This window comes from Rhinopithecus bieti, unplaced genomic scaffold, assembly GCF_001698545.2.
Source record: "Rhinopithecus bieti isolate Rb0 unplaced genomic scaffold, ASM169854v2 scaffold_5476, whole genome shotgun sequence".
Classification (NCBI taxonomy): Eukaryota; Metazoa; Chordata; class Mammalia; order Primates; family Cercopithecidae; genus Rhinopithecus; species Rhinopithecus bieti.
This window is the reverse complement of record NW_016805433.1, coordinates 1,631,220-1,649,053: the sequence shown is the minus strand read 5'-3', so window position 1 is coordinate 1,649,053 and position 17,834 is coordinate 1,631,220.

The window sequence follows — 17,834 nt, the reverse complement described above, 5'->3', positions numbered from 1 at the left end:
CTCTTTCTTTCTCTTTTCTTCCTTTATTTTCTTTCCTTTTTCTTTGTTTTCTTTCTCTCTTTCTTTCTTTCCTTTTCTCTTTTCTTCGTCAGGGTCTTGCCTTGTCACCCAGGCTGGAGTGCAGTGGCGTGAACACAGTTCACTGCAGCCTCGACCTGCCATGCTCAAGTGACCTACCACCTCAGCCTTCCAAGTATCTGGGACTATGGTTAAAATAATGTCAAATTCAAAATAATTTTAAGAAATATTTGAACATAAGATGTCACTTTAAATATCTTAATATCCTGCAGGAAAGCATAGAAAAAGTTCTAAAATACTAACTTTGCATGGTCTTTGAAATAGATCAACTTTTGAATCCTCACACTTTGCTTATTAGGCACAAATTACACTTATCTTGTTGTACTCATTTTGTTCTCTTTAAAAAATAAAGATAATAAAAGTATCATCCTCCTAGAGGTGAATAAGGACTGTATGATGTAATATATACAAAGACCACTACCAGGTAGTTTCTTAATGCCTGTGCCTTTTTTTAAGTATCATTTTTAATGTTATTATTATTATTGTTATTAAAAGCAAGTGCTTATAGAAATAGGAGTTATAAAAATTTGAAAATCATAGGCACAAATAAGCTTTAGCCTATGGCTCAGATGGCTTTCATAGTTTATGAATATTATGCTGATTTAACTGAAAATTTTCTTTTAAAAAATTTTAATTCCTTCTCCTATTTTCAATGAGATGTATTTTATTTTCTACCAGTTTGTTGTCCTATTCATTATTCTGAACATAGGAATCAAGGGGTGCTTGGAAATGTCTAGATTATATCGGCCATTCTTTTGTTACATTCAGTGATGTCAGTAAGACGTGCTCCTTCAGGAACTGTGTTGTTTATGAGCCTGCAATGTCATATACAAAAGAAATATTCTTAACTCTATATTTTGTGGCTAATGGTTATATAAAGATTATTAGTTGACTTTCTTTTGAGATTGAGCATTTTAGTCATGGTTTGAAAATGAGATTCTAAATTATTTTTAATTTTCTTATTTGAAAGTGAATAGTTTTTAATAACTAAAATACGAATGTACTTTGTAAGTCAGGATACACAATATCCGTATCCACCTATATTTAGTTGGTATATTTCAGCTGGGTTATTTATTGAAATGTTCCTTGCCATTAAAAATTATATATAGTAGATTTTATCTTCATGCTAAACAGACTCTTTTTAGTCATTCAACTTGCTAGAATCCCCTAATCTCACCCATAGCATAAGGTTTTAGTTACTACTTCCATAAGAAGAAAACTTTCCCATTTTCAGTTTATTCAGTTTTCACCTTTTACCTCTAGTAGGTGGCATTTGCTAGGTATAACAGTAACAACCCCATCAAAACAAAGTTTTGTTTCTTGCTCATGTTAAATATTATTTGAGGATCCTCTGAAAGTCTTTTTCATCCTGAGACTCAAATTGAGGAATAATCCTTAACTGGGGCTTGCCAAGATAATGACAGATGGAAAGAGAGAAGTTGTGAGACTGCACATTGTTTCTTACACCTTCTTCTCAGGGGAGGCACATGTTTCATGTCTCTCCTACTCACATTTCATTAGCCAAAGTTAGTCACATAGTCAAGCCTGAAGATAACTTTATGGGAAAGTATAATTTTCCTGTAGCAATGGGCCTATGGTACTACAGTATTTAGACAAAATTAGGTTACCACACTACATTCATATTTCTGTCTTTGCACGTTGAAATGTGCCTTCTTCTCTCTAATTCTACAATATCACCTGTTCATTCCTTAAAGATATATTGAGTATCTGTTACAGGTGCCACATAATTAGTAATTGTGCAAACTTTAATGTCAAGCGTTGTAAACTGAAAGAAATATCTACTGACATTCTTAATTCTTCTCCTGGTATATCTATGCATACTGAATAATGTTTATAATGTTTTCCCTGAAAGTTTCACCTTGCTCACCTTTTATGATGCCAAATTTCAGAGATGATTTGGACTTTTAAGTAAGAAAATATGATTGGAATTCTAACTCTGGGATATATTGGCTATGTGATCTTGCTCAGATTATTGATTTTCTTGGATATTTAGTTTCCTCAACAGGAAGGTAGAACTATTATAACCTCAGACATTAAATTGCATAGAATATGTGAATCACCTGGTGTAATGCTTGATGCATTATAAACCCTCTAAGATGCCATTTCACTCAGAATTAAGTAGAAGTTCTCTTTGTATCCTACAAATTTCAAAATGATCTGACCCCATGACTCTTTTCCTTGCTTACTTTGCTCCAACTACCTTGGACTTCTTGATAATCCAAAATGCACAAAGCACACTCCAGGCTTGGTGTCTTTGCCACTGCTGTTCCCAGTAGAGTATTTTTTTCTTAAGTACCTATGAGTCTTGCTTTATCATTTTATTCTGCATAAATGGCATTTCGTCAGAGAGGCCTGTGACCATTCTACTTAAGATATCAATCTTTTCATTACTCACTATCCTTTTACCTGGACATATTTTTTTCTGTTTTGATTTCTTATCACCTGACATGCATATTTGTTTACTGGTTTATGCATTGTCTTCCCTCTAGAATTTAAACTCCAAAAAAACAGAAACTGTTTTGTTCATTGTACAGTCTAGTACCTACAATGTTAGCCCTTAAGTGGGTGGTTAATAAATTATGAGTAAATAAATGAAATATATAATCTGTCACTCAAGAAAGTCAACAACATGTTTGGCCAAAGAAAACAAGCACAGGGACCCCATATCTTCTTTTTATCACTGCATACACCAAACTTGTCATAGGAATGACAATAATTGTTAATACATAATTAACATTAGTTGTATGTATTAAACAAAAGTTGCTTAATACATAATTTTTGTATGCACACATTTATTACCCAAGTAACTAACCAGTTATATGCAGCCTAAATAGCTAGAAATTGCCGATAATACAAAGAGCTATATAAAATATGTGTTATTATAATACTTTTTCAAAAAAGTCTTTGAAATGTTCTTTGTTATAGGCAGAAATTGGTCTATTTAAAATATAAAATACACTTAGGCAAATGAGCTAGAGATGGGGGGAAAATTGCTTCATTTTTTGGAAATAAATGAGAGAAAAAAATCAAACTTTAAAGTAAGAACAATGAATCCAATAGCAAAAAAGTGAAATAATTTTGCAATATATGAAAAGTTTGAGAATTTAAGGTTTTTTATTTAAGAGGCTAGGATTTTTCATTTAAGACAAAGCATCATTTCAACATGTTCTTAATCTCAAAATTGTTAATGAAATCATTTTCATTTTTTCATAATTATTTTTCCAAAGATGATGTGTATTTACACCTATCACATGTCTCAATGGGCTGGCCTCCATTCCAAGTGCCCAGTTGCCACTTGTGGCTAGTAGCTGCCACATTGGACAGCGCAGTCCCACTGCATCCTGACACGCCAGTCTATGAGAATGCTTCCTCATAACATCTTTAATCCCTATATTGATTATTAATTTTTTTCTAAGTTTAATAGACAGAACAATGTTTTATTGTTTTTACTTTACATTTTTGATTATTACAAAGATTTTTCATAACTGTTATTTATTGAGAGTTACCTGTGTGCTAGAACTATAGTAGTTGCTTTACCAATATTATTTAGCTCTTTACAAAAAGCAAAAAGATGTAAAAGGGAAAATGGGGTACAGAAGTGTTACAAAACTCCTGAATTCACATGGCTAAAAGGTGGAGCTGGTATTCAATCTCAGGTCTTTTTGACTGATTTATGTAGGGCCAGTAGGCCTGAGATTCCAGGAAACTATAAATTGAACTTTATCTGATAATGAAACGATGTTAATTGAAATACATGTAAAGCTGCAAATATTGTCCTCTGATGCCTAGATAACTTATCAAATAATTGTCACCACCAAAGGTAGCTGAAGTTAACCTGAGAAGTGTGCACTAAATGGATTAAATGTCATTGATATAGCTACCTGTTATGTTTGTTCGGTGGAACAAATATTGACCACCATGGTGTGAGTATTCAGCACTCTACTAACAAATGTGCAAGTGTAAAATAAAGTTGCTCATTGGTGAAGAAAGTCTGATTTTTTTTTTTTTAATATTTCTGGATCATACCCCAGTTTGATTCCAAAAGAACTAATGACTTTTTCCTAGTAAAGTAGTTGATCTGTCCCTTATTGCTGGTTTCTGTATTCTGAAGGTCTGTATCATAACTTTTGGTTAAAGTTGTGATTCAATGTGCCTTGAGTTTCTGCTTGCAGCAGATACCCAAAGAGTGGAATTAAAGTATCCTCTTTGTATATTAATACATATGTGTTTTCTTTCTAGGATCAGTTATAAATCTGAGGGAATTGGAATCTTTTCAATGGTGATTTGACTATTTGAGACTGTTGAACATTGTGAGCACCAGAATGTCTCTGGTGTAGAATATCTTGATATTTTAAATCTCATTTTGAACCAATATTAAATCCAGATATGGCAGGAAATATCCATGTGTATAAAGCAAATAGTGTTTTTACAGTCACTGAGTAGCCATGTAAAACTTCCAAATAATTTTCAGTTGTCAGGATTTTAGTTTCACATCCAGGTGGAGATCATTTTTATGCTGAGGCAATATCTTGGCCTTGGTACCACTGTCCTAAGTGGTGTAGGAATGGGAAGATTGAGTTCTGGAGAACCACAGAGCAGCATGCAAGTTTGCTTTGGAGACAGAGTTTCTTGCCATACATGTGAATTTCAAAGTAGAATGCTCAGCTGCATTAGCATCTCTAAGCCTGCACTGTTGATTTTGGCTATTGTTTAGTGTCACTTGTACTAGTAGCAGTTGAAGAGTTTGAAAAGGCATCTGTAGCCTTGTTTTTAATATTAGTCTAGCTGTCAGTAAGTAGAACGTCAAAGCCATCATTGTGAAGAAGTTGCATTGAAAATGAACTCCATTTTAGAGGAAATTCTTGGTATAAATTTAAAAAAAAATTATCAGTCATATGAGGCTTTGTATGTGACTTTTTTCAGTGTTGACTTATGGGGTAGGCTTTAGTGTCTGTCTGGGACAACACACAGCATACAAAGAGGGGGAAGAAGGTAGAAAATCAAAGCTTTGGGCCACAATGTTTCAAAACTTCTATCAGGCTCAAGTGTGAGTCAGGCAATTATGCATACTAGAAGGCAGGACGATCATAAGTTTTGAGTGATAGCATTTTGCAAAGAAAACTGAATTTCTAGAAAATAAAAATTATGTGAAGTAATTGCTGACCACTTTAACGCAATGGAAACCCCACCGTATTTCTGCTGTCTCTCCACTTCAGAAATTCCATTGTCTCTCACTGAAAGAGGAGAGATCTAAGACCATTCAGCAGCATCTTATTTTATTTTATTAATTAATTAAGTAATTTTTATTTTTTGAGATGGAGTCTCACTCTGTCACCCAGGCTGGAGTGTAGTGGTGCTATCTCGGCTCACTGCAACCTCTGCCTCCTGGGTTCAAGCGATTCTCCTACCTCAGCCTCCTGAGTAGCTGGGATTCCCGGTGCCCACCACCATGTCTGCCTAATTTTTAATATATTTTTAGCAGAGATGGTGTTTCACCATGTTGGCCAGGCTGGTGACTTCAAGTGATCTGCCCACTTCAGCCTCCTAAAGTGCTTGGATTACAGGCATGAGCTATCGTGCCCAGCCAGTAGTATTTTAAAGATCATCTATTTCAAACTGCTACACAGTTCAGCTGTTATCTCTCAACACTGTTTATATTTAATCAACATTGCTTAAATTCTGTTATCATGCAAAATGTTTAAAACATGACTATTCCGAGTGAACAGGCAACCTACAGAATGGGAGAAAATTTTTGCAATCTATCCATCTGACAAAGGGTAATATCCAGAACCTACAAGGAACTTAAACAAATTTACAAGAAAAAAACAAACAACACCATCAAAAAGTGAGCAAAGGATATGAATAGACACTTCTCAAAAGAAGACATTTATGTGGCCAACAAACATACGAAAAAAAGCACATCATCACTAGTCATTAGAGAAATGCAAATCACAACCACAATGAGATACCATCTTATACCAATTAGAATGGCAATCGTTAAAAAGTCAGAAAACAACAGATGCTGGAGAGGATGTGGAGAAATAGGAATGCTTTTACACTGTTGGTGGGAGTGTAAATTAGTTTAATCATTGTGGAAGACAGTGTGGCAATCCATCAATGATCAAGAACCAGAAATACCATTTGACCAGCAATCCCATTACTGTGTATTTACTCAAAGGATTACAAATCATCCTATAGAGACACACACACACTGTATATTTATTGCAGCACTATTCACAATAGCAAAGACTTGGAACCTACCAAAATGTCCATCAGTGATAAAATGGACAAAGAAAATGTGGCCCATAAACACACCATGGCAGACTATGCAGCCATAAAAAAGGATGAGTTCATGTCCTTCACAGGGACATTGATGAAGCTGGAAACCATCATTCTCAACAAACTAACACAGGAAAAGAAAATGAAACACCACATGTTCTCACTCAGAAGTATAAATTGAACAATGAGAACACATGGACACAGTGAGGGGAACTTCACTTATTGGGGCCTGTTGGTGGGTGGGGGATTAGGGAAGGGATAGCATTAGGAGAAATACCTAATATAGATGACAAGTGGATGAGTGCAGCAAATAATTATGGCACATGTCTACCTATGTAACAAGCCTGCACATTCTGCACGTGTATCCCAGAACTTAAAGTATAATAATAATAATAATAAAAAATTAACCGGGCATGGTGGTGTATGCATGTAGTCCCAGATACTCGAGAGGCTGAGGCAAGGGAATCACTTGAACCTGGGAGGCAGAGGTTGTAGTGAGCCGAGATTGTGCCATTTCTCTCCAGCCTGGCAACAGAGCGAGACTCCGCCTCAAAAAAAAAAAAAAAAAAAAAATTAAAAAGATGACTATTCCACTTTCAAACAGGGATCGTTGTTACAAAGTTGTATTTACTCCATTGAACTCCTTCTCAAATTTCCACCCAGGCTTCATAGTTTTTGTTGTTGTTGTTGTTGTTGTTAAATGTGTAGTTTCTGGCTGTTTTCCATTGTGAGAAAAAGGTAGTAATGTTGTTACTACTCTTGATACTACTACTCTTCAGAGCCTATTTATATTGAAGCATTATGGACTTTACCTCTCCAGTAAAGGCTTCCAGTGGCTCTCTGAGAGGTTGTTCCTGCACACAATTATAATCACACATGGATAACTTATTCAGAGTATGGAGGGAAATGTGAACCTTAATTTGTTTCTAGTCATGTTACATTTCCCATTCAGAATTTTAGAGCATGAACATAGAATAACACATTTTCCGATCATATCTTGAATTTTTTTGGGCTATGATATCTGCCTTCATGGAATGTGATATCTGTATATATAGACTGTACCCTGCCTTCTACATACTGCCTTCAGGAGAGAAGAGGTGACTGGCCCTTGGGTGGAGAGAGAAGAGTGTTCTCATTTATGCAAGGAATATTGGTCCCTTTACCATACAGATTATAGAAGGTAGGAGAGGACATTGATCAAAAGGGCCATTAGCATTAAAGAAAAAATGATTTTTAAAGGCCTCTGAGGAGTAGGTAAATATGGTCATCACCAGAGAACTTCCTCACTGTTAGCACAGAACCTGCAAAACAGGAGAATTTTCAGCTTTGGTTTTCATGGGTCAGGGACTCACAGGATAAAGAACGCCTGCTGCAACCCTTGCCACCCTCAACCTCTGTAGACTAGCATCCTCTGTAGACTAGAACATGGGCAGGTGAGAGCTGAGGTGTGAACTCACAAGGCTCAAACCCTAATACCAGTACTGAACCATTGGTTGTGCAGAGGTCTGAACTCATCCGCTGTCCAACCTGAATGGACATCAGTCAAAATTAATTATGTATGCTCCATTTTTGCATCCTAATATTGTGTAGTTCTCTGAAGGAAATATTACACTGCCCTGTGGGAGGGACCCCTTGCCAGGATGCTCTCTTGGAACTAGGACAAGGTCACCAAATCCTGAGATAAGTGTGTCATTAAGCTCCTTGGAGCATCTGGTTGACCTCGTACTTGGGATAAAGTGTTGGAGAGGGCTCCAGACATAATTAGGAATGGGTCCCACACGGTTCCAGTCTGAATTTGAAGCACCCCACCCAGATAGTACTGCAGATCTTGGCTGGTCCAGCTATCAGAGAGGGACAGTGAATATATCAAGTAAGGCACTCAAAGCATGGAATACCCTGAGGCCTGGGATCCAGGAGAGGGGCCTCACTTTCCTGGTTGTGAAGGGGACACTCCTGCTACAGATGTTCAGTTATGTGGAAATAGTTTTCTTCTCTGCCCTAAGTCATCTTTTCTTTTCACTAAATTTGTCCTTCTCAACTTCTTTGTTCTCACAAGCGGATAAATGCCTTCTGAAGTACGGCAACATTTTTAGATGCATTTCTCTTATATGTGTGACCATCTGTGCACAGGCAGTGTCTTTTCTAATTATGTTGTAAATTGTATCACCTGCATTGTTCATGTGTTTATTTGGTATTCATATACTGAGTAATAGAATCTGTTCAAAATCAATAAAATCACCCTGCTTGCCACTTGTCAAATGCAAGTGTTACCACATAGGCAATCACAGTAATTTTGTTGCATGTTTTAAGGTTCATGCACAGGACCCTGGCCATCTTGTAATTGGCACCAGTCATTGGTGATTTTGAAAGGAATATGAAAATAAACTAGGTTTGAACAATTTTGATTTAGGGATTGAAAGACAAATTTAATTTAGAAACCTTTCAAGATCACTTTAATCAAGTTCCAAAATAGAATTCAACTACATTTAAATTGATACATCATTGATTTGAACAGGAAATTAATTTTCTATATTACTTCATAGGATTTTTCAAAAGAGAGCCTTGTTTATTATATTGGTTCTACAGTGTTTTTAAAGCCAATAGAATGTTTCATTATTGTTAGCTTCACTGAATTTTATTAGTCCTTAACTATTTTACTCTCTTGTAGGAGATCTATGTTTGTGAATTAGCTAAGAGATCTGGAGTAGCTAATTACATAAATTTTTATGTATATCCACATCAGTGTATAGGTGACATTTATGACAGCAAGTCTAGGTCATTGTTTTGGAAACTATCCCAGTTAGTATAACATATATCCATCCCATTCAGGAAGCATCTGGGTATGTAGCTGCATGGCAGCCCTCTCCATCCCCTCTTGTAAAAATCCTTTAATGGTGTGTTATCAGTTGTGTTATAGAAACCTGCTTAAAAGGTTTCATGAATCATAAAACATTATGAAGGCTCTTAAATTTTTAAAATAGTATTTGGAAAGGGGAATTCCCCAGAAATCCTGATATTTTCTACTTCCTTCTCTGCTAAAATCTTTTTGAAAGAACATAATGTTGTCATAACCTGGGCTGAAGGAGACTTCTGACTTCAGTTTTGCTACCAAATCTGAATTCTTCATGCTCCAAGGTTCTCTGATCTCTTTGAGACCCTTTGCCAACCACTTTGTTCTGTTCTCTATTGCCTCTCAAAATACCACTGTCTGCTGTTTGCTCCATAACTCCAAATTTGTTCACTGATCAAAACCTAATTGTGAAAGGATCCCCTGAAATCTAGGTTACCATGCCAGTTACATGTGCTATGAAGATGAATGATCAGTTTCAAGGAGGTGCCTGTGAAGCACACACGCTACTGGAAGAGAGGTCCATTACAAAAGAATATGGTAGGTGATGTAGAGACTCACAAGAGCACAAAAGCAGCAGTAGATGACTATCTGAGCCACTCAGTTAAAGTGATTTTAAGCTATTTATCAGGAAGCCAAAAATGAAAGGGGCCATCCAAATGAAAGAAAGAACATGAACAAAGACATGCAGTCCTGAAGGAACAGGAGGTATTGGAGAACAACTATGGCTAGAGCCTAGAGTTCACGTGGGGGATGATGAGAACTGAGAATGGAAAAGTAGAGAAGGTAAAAAGTTGAAGAAAAGGAAATGAAAGATCATTGAAGTTAGGCATGCAGACTGGGAGTAGAAGTCAGAAAAAGAAGCCTTGAAGAATCCAACTAGATATGAAAAGAATACTGAGATCAAAAATTAGAGAACAGGGACAAGCAAGATAAAATTATAACACAGAAACAAAAAGAAAAATATATAATAAAAGAGGGAGGTCAGTGGTGAAATTTGCAGGAGGGACATGAAACCAAGTAAGAAATGTGAAATTATTGTTGAATTTCAGAGCAAGATCTGTCTCAGCTGGTGGGGATGGGGGAGAGGCAGAAATTGCCATCGGTTAAGAAATTTAAGGGATATGAGCAAGAGGAGATATTGAATGTTCAAATTTCTTGACAGAGAAGAGAGAAAGGAAGTGGCAAATGAAGACTTACTCAGGCTGTCAGGCTGTCTATTTTTTCCCCTCCCAGCTAAAAAAAAAAAAAACATCTCACGTGTATCACACTAGGGAAAAGAAGGAGCTGGAGGAAAAGGAAGACCATGAAAAGACAGGAAATTGAAGAGATTATAATTACTTTAAAAGAAGATGTGAAAAATCTTTCAGTTCCTTTCACACAGGAACACTACCTTTTTCTCTCTCTTCATTTCCTCTCCAAGCAAAACTTAACTCCCACTTTGGTACAACTCTAAGTCACCAACAAAGCTATTCTTTTTATCTTAGTCTCAGAACTTGACTCACACTTTCTCTAGTGGATGGCCGATTTTATTTCCCAATTATCTTGGCCTAAATACACATTCATCAACTTGCTGTCTAATGGGGATAATGGCCAAGGGAGTGTTTTTAATATTAGAATAGGATAATTTTAGCATTTAAAATGTATTGATAGGTTTGTATTGAAGAAAAATAAAAGGATAGTTACAGGGAATCTGACAAGTCACTTAAATTCTCAACTTCAGTCTCTTTCAATTTTTTAAAATGGTGATCTTGACCAGATCACATCTAGGGTTTATTCCAACTTAAACATTCTAGGATTCTAAAAAATAGGCAATCAATTTTTTTTGTTTTTTATTTATCTTTATTTTATTTTATTTTTTGAGACGGAGTCTGGCTCTGTCGCCCAGGCTGGAGTATAGTGGTGTGATCTTGGCTCATGGAAACCTCCACCTCCTGGGTTCCAGCAATTCTTCCTGCCTCACCCTCCTGAGTAGCTGGGATTACAGGCACCCATCACCACACCCAGCTAATTTTTATATTTTTAGTAGAGATGGGATTTTGCAGTGTTGGCCAGGCTAGTCTAGAACTCCCAACCTCAGGTGATCAGCCCACCTTGGCCTCCCAGTGCTGAGATTACAGGTATGAGCCACTGCACCCGGCCAATAATTTTTTTACAAGGGAAAATTGGCTATTAAGAAGTGCGATGGGCGGTCCGGGCCGGCGCGGTGGGCTCAAGCCTGTAATCCAGCACTTTTGGGAGGCCGAGACGGTGGACTCACGAGGTCAGGAGTTCGAGACCATCCTGGCTAAAATGGTGAAACCGTCTTCTACTAAAATACAAAAACTACCGGGCGAGGTGGCGGGCGCCCTGTAGTCCCAGCTACTCAGGAGGGCTGAGGCAGGAGAATGGCGTAAACCCGGGAGGCGGAGCTTGGCAGTGAGCTGAGTCCGGCCACGGCACTCAGCCTGGGCGAGCAGAGCGAGACTTCGTCTCAAAAAAAAAAAAAAAAAAATAGAAGTGCGATGGAAAGTCAGAGAGTCAGAGAGGTAGGCCCAAACCTTGTCTACTTGTATGATAGTTTTGTATCCTTATCTAAGTTACTTGAACTCACTAAGTCTCAACTTTGATCTTTCATAATGGGTAGACTTAGGATTTCCTAAAGGATTGTTGTGAAAATCATGTGAGATAATACTTGTAAAACAGGCAGTTCAAATGTGATGTGTGATGGATTCCTAATGATGTTATAGGATCCTTAGGGTATCACTTTTCCAGCTGGAAACCTCTGTGGCCAGTGGCGCCTTAGCCTGAGTTTTGCTAGGGCCCACAGGGCTTGTTCTACTCACTTGGCCTGATAGTCTGCATTTGGCTAGCACTGCCAGCCCAGTTCCCATGCCTCTGAAGACACTGGAGCCAGGGGTGGAGTGGCAAGGAATGTGTGAGTAGGTGAGTGTGAGGTCCGGCCACTGCACACAACCAAGCACACTAGTCACTGTGGTGGGGTGGGCAGCCCCAGGCGCCAGCACAGACATTGGCTCTGTGTAAGCATGCGGCTAAATCAGATGCATGGCAAGTGGCTTCAGCTGTGGGCACCTGCCTCTAGACAAGGGAGACACAGTGGCACCCAGGAGCTTGGAGACACCAGAAACTGCAGAGTGCCAAAGAGGGGTCACAGCCCTGGCTCAGGGAGCACCTAGGCCTGAGATCCCCAAAGGGCTGCAGCTCTTTTTTCCTTCTCATCGCCTGCAATGTGGTGAGCAAAGGAGGTGTGTGTCAGCCCTGTTTGTGTTACAGCTCTTTCAGTTGCACCATTTGGCAGGTCGCAAGTTCTTGTCCCACATCCAGGAAGAACAAGGTATGCAGAAAACTGGAGGGTGAACAAGGTGAAGAAGTGCTTTATTGAATGACAGTACAGATCTCAAGAGACCTGAAGTAGGTAGCTCCTTTTGACAGGCAGGTTGTTCCGACAAGTGTGCAGCCCTCAGTGGAGAGGAGTCTAGTAGCACCTATCCACAGGTAGGTCATCCCATCATCTGCCTGAGTTTGACTGAGTCTGGGGGTTTTATGGACTTCAGAGGGAAGGAAGTACATGCTGATTGGTTCCTAGGTGGCCATGGGCAGCCTGGAAAAAGCACCATAAATTCTCACTGCAGGTCATGGACTCCATCTGGAACTGACAGTCAAGGCAGACCTGGGCAGACCCTTTCTGCCCAGGAGCCTGTCTGCTTCCTGCTGCCATTTAACGTGTCATCCAGGGTGCCCAGGCTGTTTGTGTCAGAGGATGCCTTCAGGCCTGCACCAAGCTGCCGTTAGTGCCCCCTCGACCTCCCTCCTGTGCCTAGCATCACCCAAAGACTGGAGGGGACTAAGGCAGCAGGGGGCTGATGTGTCAGCAGCTCCCCAAGCATGTGCACTCCCAGCTGGGGCGAACACAACAGCACCTGGGCTTGGCCTCAACTTTGCTCTGAAATCAGAGCAGGTGCTGGGAGTGGGGAGCTGCCAGACAGAGGGAGCAGGCACTTCTGAGCCTGTGGGGGCAGAGGGGCTTCTAGGCCAGGAGTGCAGATGCTCAGATCCACAGCTACAGCTGAAGAGCTGCAGCTACACCTGGGAGGGTGGGGCTCCTGCCCTGCAAACTCAGAATGAGGCAGGCAGGGCTCCTACTTGTTCCTGGTTCTTGCCAGGTCTGTATAGTGTGCAACCCTGGCAGCACCTCCCCTACTGCAGCCAGTGTCTTTTCAGTGGCTGCTCCAGATGGGCCACCACAGCCATCAAGGACTATTTATTACTCTCTTCTTCCTTAAATTAATTTTACTTATCAACATTGCCCTTCCTCAAAAAATAATAGTCAGGACTTAGTGAATCTTTACTGTGAGTCATACATTAATCCTTTACATGAATTGATATATATTTAATCCTCGTAAAAAATCAAGGAGGTAGGTATTTTTTATTGCCATTTTATAATTGGGAAAACTGAGGCATGGAAAGGTTCAGTAATTTACTTAAGGTAACTTATATGGCATATAGCTGACTCCAAATTTAAATCAAGGCAGGTCATTTCCAGAGTGTGTTTTTAATTACTACAATATAGTTGCTGCATGTTTATGAAATAATTCTTAGCCAAGACTGTGTTTGATGTAAATTACATTTGATATAAAACTCAGCCAAATATGACTTCCAACCTTTCAAATATAATTTCTAGTATAACCTTAGACATATGTAAAATGCCCATTTTATCAGTAATAGCTAACAGAAGAGTACAGCTCCCAGAGTGGTCATGCAATCTGCCAGAAGCATTTTCTGATAGCACAGTAGTGACCGTACTTGAAAAGAGGAATGTTGATCTGTGTTGTGAAGTTGGCCCAATAAATACTTAGACATTGTAAGCTTTCTCTATACATTTTGTTATCCTAAAAGAGTAAATAGTATAAAGAAAGTCACAGGAATGTTTGAAGATACAGTTCTGTATAACACAAGTTGTTACAGACTTATAAATTAGTAAATTTATAGTTAGTAAACTTGAATCATTAAAATAATTCAATAATTTTCTCAAGTGGATTACTTTTGTAATTTAATTAATGTCTTTGATGCCAAGGTATGAAATAAACCGCCATTATGGAAAGTCAGATTTGTCAACAAGGAAGTGAACAGTTATGGTTTTTATTATTAGACAGTAATTGAGCAGATCCTGTATTGATATCTTTTAGTTAACTAGGCAGTGAATATCATTAATTTTAAAAATTCATCTCTTTCTATTATGAGAAAGTGACTTATTAACAATAAGTATATTTAGTGAAATGAATGTTTGACCAGGTAACTAGGATTTTTTTTTTTTTCTTTTCAGATACGCAAAAGTATGTTAAATATATAGGGCAGACATTTCTGTTTACAGAGTTAAAGAAATAAGTAAAATGAAAGGAATGTCTTTTTAGAAAAAATGGTGGCTTTGTATTTGGATATGTTGTATTTGAGATACCAGTAGGCATATGAAAAGGTAAGGCTAGAGCTCAACAGAGTGCTTGGGGCTAGAGATCCAATTTCGTTTTATTTTATTTATTTATTTTCCCCAGTGGTGTTGAAAACCTAGGGGAATGGTTCTTTACTTTATGAGAAGGAATAATGACACTGAGGAGAATATTCATAGGAGTGATGGATGAAATCCCAAATGAGGAAGCTAAGGTACTTGTGGCAGGAGAGTAGATTGTGAGCTTGCAATCTTAGAGGTATAGCACTTCTGGATGAAGAGATGGTTGAGTTAGAGACCTCCCAGAGGTTTGCTGCTGAAGTAGCCTTGGAGATGGATGTCATTGAGTTTGGGCATGTCGTGGAACCAGGCCAATCAAAAAGTTGGCCTTCCAAGCAGCCAGAAGAATATTGTGCAGTAGGGATTTTTGCCTTAAGAGCTCTTTAGAGTGCTTAAGAAATAGACCCAGAAAGCTGAACTTGCCTTAGAGGCAGCTTGCCCCAGTGGTTGCCAAGAACATCAACTCTGAATAGTTTACGATAGACTAGCAATCACACACCTACACCACAGCTTTTAGAGCTTACCAAGCTGTTCCCTGCTTTTATATGAAGTCTAAAATGTAACCATTTGGATTTAGGTTATTTCAAAATATGACCAAGTATGAAAAATTAATAATATTTGATATTGTTATCTACCAATAACAGCTAATATTTATCATCCTTTTATAATGTACTAAACATGGCGCAAAGGATTTCAGTTAGACCTTATATCAACTCCAAATTTGATAACATTATTAACTCCATTTATAGATGAGGGCACTGGAGCTTAGAAGGGTTGTGTAGCTTGGTCCAGGTAACAGTGCTAATGAGTGACAAAGCTAGTATTCAAACTTAGACTTGTCTGATTTCTATGTCACACTGATTCTGTCAAGGCATATCAAGAACTTTGTGTGCTTTGTATGCTCTGAGCAACAGATTATAAAAAGTGAAGAATATTTCAAATAAAAAAAGATGAAATTAATTTTGAAATATTTTAGTTAATTAGGAAAAAACAATGACTTGCCATCAAATTAAATATTTTATTAATAAACTTTTGACTTCAACTCTACTTGTCACTTTTTTATGAATATCTATCTTTTTATAAGGATAAAAAATTCACGCTCAGAATTAAATTCATGCTAAGACTTCTGATGAATAGTGCTACCACTGACACTGACTTCACTGAGCAAAACTAGTGAGGAGATGCTAGTTAGCAGGTAAGGATTTTTATATTGTTTTGAAGCCAAACTTAATTTTTGGTTTGGTTATACTTTAAATTTCAAATTCTCTTGGGTTGGTTTGAGAGGCTCTATTTCTATGGGTAAACTCATGGTCACATGAGAACCTGTTTTAAAAAGAAATTCCTTGATGGCTCAAACAGTTGGAATCTGTGTTGAATTTTTACTGTGGTTTAGGATAACCGTCAATGGCCAAAATGTGCTTTTGGGACATGTATGTTACATGATATCACTCAGACCTGACTTAACGCACTAAACAGATTGCTAGTCTTTCCTACCAGCTGTTTCTCTCTCCTTTCATTGTTGGCATTATGACTTCTCATGAACAACAGATGAATCTGGACATTTCAATAGCATGTATATTATGTGAATAAATTGTCATATTGAAAAAAATAGCTTAGGTTCTGAGATTCTGTCATCCCAATTTTTTAATCATCCTAAGTGACAGAAACAGATGGGTGCTCTCACTGACTACAAGGACATCCAGTAACATATACATGACATCATTCTGTGAGATTTATTTGGTCGACATGCGCTTCAGTAATAAACAATCAGACATTTTGTTTTTCCCCAAAAGTGTTGATCATTACTGAATCATCTTTTCAGAACTCCCTTAACTAAAAGCATCGGTTTTTTTGTTGCTTGGTCTAGTGATAATTGCCACAGATAAAAAATGTATTGAAATGATTGTAGACAAAAGCAAAAGGGCTAGGATTGTTGGTACAAAAATCTCAAAAGAAAAGCAATGTCAACAATAACATCTTCCATTGGAAAAACTCTAATGTCCCTATTATTTGTAACTGTTATACATTTTAAGGAAAATCAACTGTAAATGATTTGCAGATATTTACTGAGTACTTACTAAGTGGTAGGAACATTTATACATGCTGGAGATATACAATCTCTGGCTCAACATAGTAGGAAAAGAATTCTTGTCCTGATGGAATTTAAAATTTAGTGATGGACTCAGTAAAAATAAGAGAAATAAGTAAAATACATAGTATATTAGATAATGATAGGACCTATGAGTAAATAGAGAACAGGAAAGGCAAAAAAAGAATGCTATTGAGGATTATGGGGATTACAATTTTAATAATGTACATCTCATTGAGTAACCCTAAAATATGTATTTTGACAAATTTAAATGCAATTTTCCCAGTATACATAATATATAGTTTTGATGTATGCAGCCACTTAATTGTGTAATTACACTATTTCCTACTTTTTCATGTCAGTTAATCCCTGTGTTTATTTAATGGATAAAAAAGCAGTAGGATTTGGTGCATTCATAGGCTACTCTTCTGTATCAGGACCTGCTGGACATTAGTATGATTATTTTAGTATTAATCACTATTATACTTTTATTATAAAATTCTTTTGTTATAAAATTCTATTTTGTACTTACTTTGCCTGACGAACTCATAATCAGAAATTACACATGAGCTAAAAAAGATTGTGTTTACATAATATTTTTACATTAATACTACTGGGATAATATGAATGAAATGGTTTCCTTTGAGGATTAAGTATCAGTTTATAGTTGTGGTTTTTATGCCCATATAAACAGCATATGTAAGTTGCCCAGCTGTTGAGACTAGAAAGAATAAACATGCCATCTTCAGACACTCCGTTAGTTATATTCTCCCAAATTAGGAAAGGCCCAATAGGAAGTAAAGTGCCTTCCATTATCCAATCCTTGCCTTCCTTTGATCCACTTCCATGAAGCAGTAGGATGGACTATTTTAGCCTTCACAAGTTGATGCTGATCATATCCCTGCCTACTTTTCTGTATAATCACTACTCAACAGCAATATACAGTAGCTACATTCAAGGCACTTCTCGGAGGACATTATTTTGAAGTCACTTCTCCAAAATGTTCACAAAAAGAG